The sequence below is a fragment of the Macaca thibetana genome, chromosome 9 (assembly GCF_024542745.1).
Source record: "Macaca thibetana thibetana isolate TM-01 chromosome 9, ASM2454274v1, whole genome shotgun sequence".
Taxonomy (NCBI): Eukaryota; Metazoa; Chordata; class Mammalia; order Primates; family Cercopithecidae; genus Macaca; species Macaca thibetana.
Window position 1 is genome coordinate 69,602,694 of NC_065586.1, and position 7,071 is coordinate 69,609,764.

Genomic DNA, 7,071 nt, shown 5'->3' on the forward strand with positions numbered 1-7,071 from the left:
GAGTTAGGGTCGATTCTTCCCCTCTTCCATTTATCTAGGTGGGCCTGTGACTGCTTCTACAATCACAGAAAGGTAAAAGGGATGCTATGTAATTTACAAGTCTAGGTCATAAAAGTCCTTTTGGCTTCTGACTGGCTGTTTTGAAACCTTCACTCTCCTATGCCCACTCTGAGAATGCTCACTCTGTGGGGAGCTAATTGCCAAGCGGGAAGCCCCGCTACACTGAGCTGCCACACTGGAGAGGCGATGTGAAGGCACTTTAGTTGACATGTCATGTCCACCTAATCCTCAGCAAGTCACTGGGTTTGTGAGTAAAGCCTATTTAGATCCTGCAGACCAGCCCTTTGGCCAGATGAGTGGTTCAGATGAGAGCAAGAACGTAAGAATCATAAAGCCCAAATTCCTGACCCACAGAACTTATAAGAATAGCAAAATGGTCGTTCTTTTATACCACTAAGTTTGATACACTGCCTAGATTAATAACAAGCACTTGGTTAAATATATTATGGTATAAACCAATTAGACTATTAGACAACCAATAAAATAGTCCTTATGGAAAGTAATTATATAGAAAATTATTATCAATAATGTTAAATATTAAAATATATATGTGAATTGATGATAACTATTAAAAACACATAGAGGAAAACACAGTTGAAGGAAATGCACCAAAATATTAACATATATTATGTCAAAGTGGTAGGAACATCAATTTTTCTTTCTTTATTTTCTAAGTTTTCTATATATGGCACGTATTTTACAACGAAAAAAATAAATAGCTTAATACACAATTTCTTAAGTGACAGAAGAGAAAGGAAAATTCCTGCTTACCAGCTGCCTGAGATACCTTCCTATCCAAAGGCCCTCCATCACTAGGCAAAAGTGATGGTCAAAGCTTTGCTCGTCCACCTTCTACCACCCTCTATCTGGTGCCTGGAGACTCGATCTTCCTCTCTGGTCCCCCATCCACCCTAAAAATGGATAAAAAGAGACCTGGGCACTCTTGCCATATGAATGCAGGGATTTCTAAAGGGCAGCTTCCTACTTGTTTCTCTCTTGTTCCAGGCTGCCCCAAAGAAATGCAGGGCTCCCCATAGTAGTGTTAATTACCTTGAAAGCATGACCTTATAGATATCACCAGCAGCTAGAACCCAGAGGTGAATCTAGGTTTTATGAGGCTCATCCAAAGCTTTTAGAATTTGAAGGGGAGCCTCTTTTAGAAATCCAAATAGCACATTTACCCACAGAATCCCAAAAGGCACCAACTCCCAGGATGGGGAAAAAAGGGATGCTCTGATCTCCTGTTGCACCAGCAACTGTACTGTGCAACTGGACTCCTTGAATATTCCAGAGCAAATGCAGGATCCATGTGGCCTTGCTCCCCTCAATTTCTCAACAGCACTTCCCCTCACTAGGCTCTCTGATGGTGTTGCTCAGTGTCCCAGTGAAGGACTGCAGAGCCTTGGGCAGCGGGCAGTGGACAATGAGGGTGGCTGCCTCTCAGAGGGGCGCCAGTGGCGTTCCCAAGGGCCACCTTCTCACCTGCTCGCTTACGGAGTGTGGGGCTCCCAAGTTCTCCAGAGAGCAGCTTGCTCTTTCTGTGCATATTTCTTGCTTTAGGTCATCTGATGAAAACTTGCCTCTCTCCTTATTTAGAAGAGCCCGCTAGGGCTCAAACTCATGACAATAAATATTAACTAACATTTCCAAACCAAAGGTGCAAGTATAGTTTTCTGTTTAAGTATACATTTCCCCCTCCTTTTGTTTGATAGTTGGTCTACAATTTCTTTTTTCTTAATGAACACACCAAGAGAAGAATCTTCAAGTGGACTTCAGGGGGATCCTACCCCATGAGATCTGGTTACTTTCACATGAAATCTAGTCTCTTCCTTACATCCAAGGCCTCTCCAGCATGTGAACAAGGAAACAACATTGGGACTGCTATCTGCTGAAGTCTCTGCTGCAGCAAATGGTACTGTGGCCACCAGTGGGAGGGGCATACTCTACAATCTCCTCCAAAAATGTGAGCATTCTCAAAAGCACCCTTCATGCCATTCGGTATAAATGAAGAGAAAGGAAGAATATAGATCCCATAGTGCTTGAAATTTCCTGGAAGCTGTTAATTCATGCTTATTACATAATCACCATATGACCTTTTATCAATTGTTTGCAGGCCATTTCTCCAACTAAATTTTAAGCTCTGGTCATAAAGGGGCAGGGTCCTGCCATTTTATTTTTATATCCTGCATCCTTGCAAAATTCCAGGCTCATAAAGGAGCTTACTAAAGCTTGCCAGAATATTTGAATTAACTAACATAACTAACTTCATAATTAACCACAAATTCATATTAATCATGCTAAATGAGGGAAGATGGCATTGAGCCATACTGACAGCTAGCCTACACAGAGCGTCACTGTGTGACACAGAGTTTCTATGGGGTCTCCAAGGAGGAGGCTGGGAGCTCTGAAAACCCCTTTCAGAGGCAGAATACTTGAAGGAGGAAAATATGTTTAAATTGGGAAAAGAAAGATTGTCAAGGCAAAATAATACCCCGTCTTTAAAAGCCCTGTCCTAAACCACTCAGGCTGCCCAAGAATGGAGCAGGGCGTCTCACAAAACCACAGCTGTCCTTGCTGGGCAGATGAAAGCTGAGTCTGAAGGATCATCTGCAGGAGGAGCTGTGAGTCCTCTATGGCCATGTCTAAATTTAGGTGTCTCTGATTCAAGGTGGCAAGCCCAACATACCCCTCACACCATCCCCTCCTTGGAATAAAGAACAGCAGGAGACCAAGCTACAAGGAAATTACACATGATGGTGAAAGTATAAATTGGCCACTTGGCTCACCTCAGGGAGCATCCTTCCCAGGCCCCTTCCAAGTCTCTCTTTGGTTCAGTTTCCAAGGAGTGTGGCTTAAGCACTGACCTCCCTGCTACCCTCCTGCCTCACTTATAGTAACAGTTCCTGAACAGAAAAACATTCCAGTGTCTACCTAAGGCACCAAACATGTGAATATATTAGTTTCCAATTGCTACCTAACAAGTTACCACAAACTAAGTGGCTTAAAACATTTATGTATTATCTCATGGTTTCATGAGTTAGAAGTCCAGGCAAGTGGAGCTGAGCTGCTTAGGGCCTCACAAAGCTAACATCATGGTGTCAGCTGGGGCATCAGTCTCATGTGGAGCTCAGAGTGTTCTCAGATTCATTCAGATTGATGACAGAATTTTGATCCCTGCAGTTGTAGAACTGAGGTCACATCTTCTGGCTGGATGTCAGTTGGGGACTGCTTTCAGCTCCCAAAGGCCACCCTAAGGTCCTATCCACATGGCCCCCTCCACTGGAAGTTCTCCGTGTGACTGTTGGTTTCTTTCAGGCTAGCAGGAGAGTGCCCGCTTTGTTTCCTGTCCCTTTTAAGGACTCACCTAATCAGACCAGGCCCAGCCTGGATAATAAGATAATCTTCCTTTGCTCATAAAGACCAGCATAATCGCCAGGAGTGATATTCATCATATTCACAGGTCATGCCTATCCTTAAGGGGAGAGGGATGATACAGGGTATCTATACCAAGGAGCAGGAATCTTGGGGACCATCTTAGAATTCTACCTGCCACAGTGAGTACAGTATATCTAAAATGTACTTTGCATTTTATCTTCCTTAAACACTTTCTTATATACTAGCCCATGTTAGCAAGTTAAGTTAAAAAAAAAAAAAGCTAAGTAAAAACTATAAATAGCACTTAAAGGAGAAGGAAAGAGGCAGAGGTCCAGAACTCTAGTTTGCCATTTGCCCCCTCCTCCCCATATCAGCCAACCTCAGTTGTTTGCAGTAGAGAAATGCACATGTCTGAGATCCCGCTGATCAAAATGTGACCCAGCACTTCTGTTTATTATTCATTGGGTGTTGTTGAGTTACACTGGTCATTTCACCCATTAAATGATGTGCTAAATCTGGAGCACAGGGAGAGAACAGGGAAGCCCTGGGGGAAGATTGCTTTGGGATAGGCTAACCTGGCCGCCCTTGGCTGCATGTCTGGGTTCAGGCCATCCTCCCACCTCCCCTTCCGAACCCTGCAGAGAGTATCTGCACTTTGGGTTAGTGCTGGCAGCTGTAGCATTTCCTGTACATGAGAATATAGAGAATTCACCTCTCTGTGTAAGGGTTCTTCCACTCAGCGTGAAGTTTTGTGGCTCCTCTCTGTTGTTGCCTGTTCTCAAGATTCGTTCCCTTTATTACCCGAGTAATGTGGTCGTACCACAGTTTGTTTTCCATTCTCTCGTGGATGGACACCTGAGATATTTCCAAGTTGTGCCTATCATGAATAAAGCTGCTGTGAACATTCTAGTATAGGACAAAAGGATGAAAAGAAGTTTGAAGTCTGTCTTCTGTCTTTTAATCTTATTTATGATTTTTAAATAAAAGGTTTCTAATTTCAATGTAGTCTTATTTCTTGGCATAAGTTTCATGATTTTTTAATTTTAAGAAATCCTTGGTATCCCAAGATTATAAACAGCATCTCTTACACTTTTTTTCTAACCCATCATAATTTTGTTTTTAATAGCTAGTATCTGAAATTCATTTTTGAGATGGCTTGAGTTAAGGATCTTAGTATTTCCTGCAGACATACAGCCAAGACCTCAACTACATGTATTGAGGAGTCTGTTATCTCCCGACTTTGCATTCTTTTCTCCTCTTATGAACTCTCCTTCAACCATCTGCCTCCATGGTTCCAATAACCAAGTAAGCATTGATAATGCCAAAGTCTTTCTCTAGCCAAGGATGGCAACTCCATGGACTCCTCTTCTCAACTACGCATGCTCCTGTCATTCAATCTAATGGCAAATATTTCTAAATATGCACAAAATCTGACCACTTCTTACCAGTTATACCACTTGCACTGTGTCCAAGTCATTATGACCCATAATTTGGACTCCTGCCTTAGCCTCCTGACTGGTTTCCCTGCTTCTGTTATCACCCCAGCAAATTAGAATAATCCTGTTAAAACTTACATCAGATCATGTCATCCTTTGCCATAAACTCTCCAAACATTCCCATCTCCAGTAAAAAGCAATTGTCTTAAAGCAGCCTCAAAGGCCCTACCTGGCCTAGGTGCCCCTGCCCTTTCTGTCCCCTTTACTCCCACTCTCCCACTTGCTGACCCCATTCCAGACCCATTAACTCACTACCTGCTCCTGAGAACACCAGGTGTTCTTCTTATGGGCTTTGCAGGAGCTACTCCTGATACCTAAAATGCTTTTCCCTCCAACACCTGTGTGACTCACTTGATTACCTCCTTTTGAACTTGGCTCAAATCTCGCCATCTCAGGAAGCCTTGCCTTGCCCACCCTGTTTAAATTGAAACCTGTGCTTTTCCCTACCCCCATCCCAATCCCCATGTACTGCTCTGTTCTCCATAGCATTTGTTACTGGTTAATACACGACATCACTTATTTATTCTATTTCTTTTTTTATTTCCTCCCCTCCAACTAGAATATAAGCTCTATAAAGACAGGATTTTTACCTTTTTGTGGTTGATTCTACTACCACAGAGTGGTCCTTAGCATGTCCCAGATGTTCAATAATGTGTTAAATAATGAGTAAATGAACTTCCTTCTGAATGTTACCTAGATCTTCCACAGGCACCTCACACTATTAACATTGAACTTACTGTATTTTTGCCAGAACTACCCATGTCCACCTTACCCACACAAGCTTACTAGAATAGTCCTAGTCTCATTACAGTTACCTATGTCACCTTCCTCCACTATGACCTCCTTGTCATCTCACTGTCAGCTCCTGAAGACCAGGAGCTCATTTCCTCATCTTTCCTTGGGTCATTGCAGTTTCCCACAAGCCTCTTTGCCTCTGTTCTGGCTCCCATTTAATTCTCGCTCCTCAAGCAGCCACCAGCATGTTGCTAAAATCTACATATAATCTTGTCCTTTGTTTGCTTACAATTCTTTCATGACTCCCCTTACTTTCAGGATAATGAACAAATGGTATTGTTATTATGCTATTGTTAACCATATGTTATTATGGTATCATGGTATTGTCACCAGTGGTGAATCTGTACGGGTCTTCAGCAAATTTGATCCTTGCCTCCTTGGAGAAAAGAATTTGGCTGAGGGATACAAGTAGGATTAAGTCAGAGGGAGAGACCAAGGCAAGTTTCAGAGCAGGAGGGAGAGTTTATTAAAATGTTTTAGAGCAGGAGCAAAAGAAGCAAAGTACACTTGGAAGAGGGCCAAGCAGGCAACTTGAGAGGTCCAAGTGGCTCGTTCAGCCCTTGACTTGGGGTTTTATACATTGACACGGCTCTGGGATTTTCTTTTCTCTTCCATTGAATCTTCCCTTGGGGCAGGCTATTGCTCAGCTACTGCATGTGCAATGTCGGTCAGCATTTGGGAGGGTGACCACATGTATAGTGCATTTACTAAGACTGGGCGCATGCTCTCTGGGGGCAAACGCCCCCCAGGGGAACATCACACATCAGTCATTTTGCTTCTTAGTTCACATGCTTCAGGCCACTTGCCCAGCTTTTGAGATCTTATCAAGCTGCTGATTACCAACTGTAGGTGTTTTCCATCTACTGGGAGATTGTCTTACCCTGGAGCCAGCTGCAACCAATTATCATTTCAGAGAGACAGTTTAACAACCACTTGACATGACCTGATGGTCATCTGACATTCCTGGGGTGGAGAGTCCTCCCCTGCCTTCCTCACACCTACCTAACTACCTACTCTAACATTCCTGCCCCTCAAGAGTCCAAGACCCAATTCTTTGGGAAAATGGACAAAGGTCAGTCTTCTGTAACTGCTTCCTGCTGTCAGAGGGGTGGTAGTCATTGTTCTGTGGGTCTTGGCCTCTTGCTAGCTGTCAAGGCAGGGTGACTCTGTGAGTGAATCTCTTGGTGAAAATGGTATCCAGCCAGGTCAAAAAGGAGACAGGGGCAGGATTTTACCTCTCCATATTCCACTGATGGGCAGTCTAGGGGTTCTCTGTGGAAGGGTGACTCTTGAATACTGAGAGAGCAGTATCCCTCACTGAGGATCATTTGGAGCTTGATGGCCT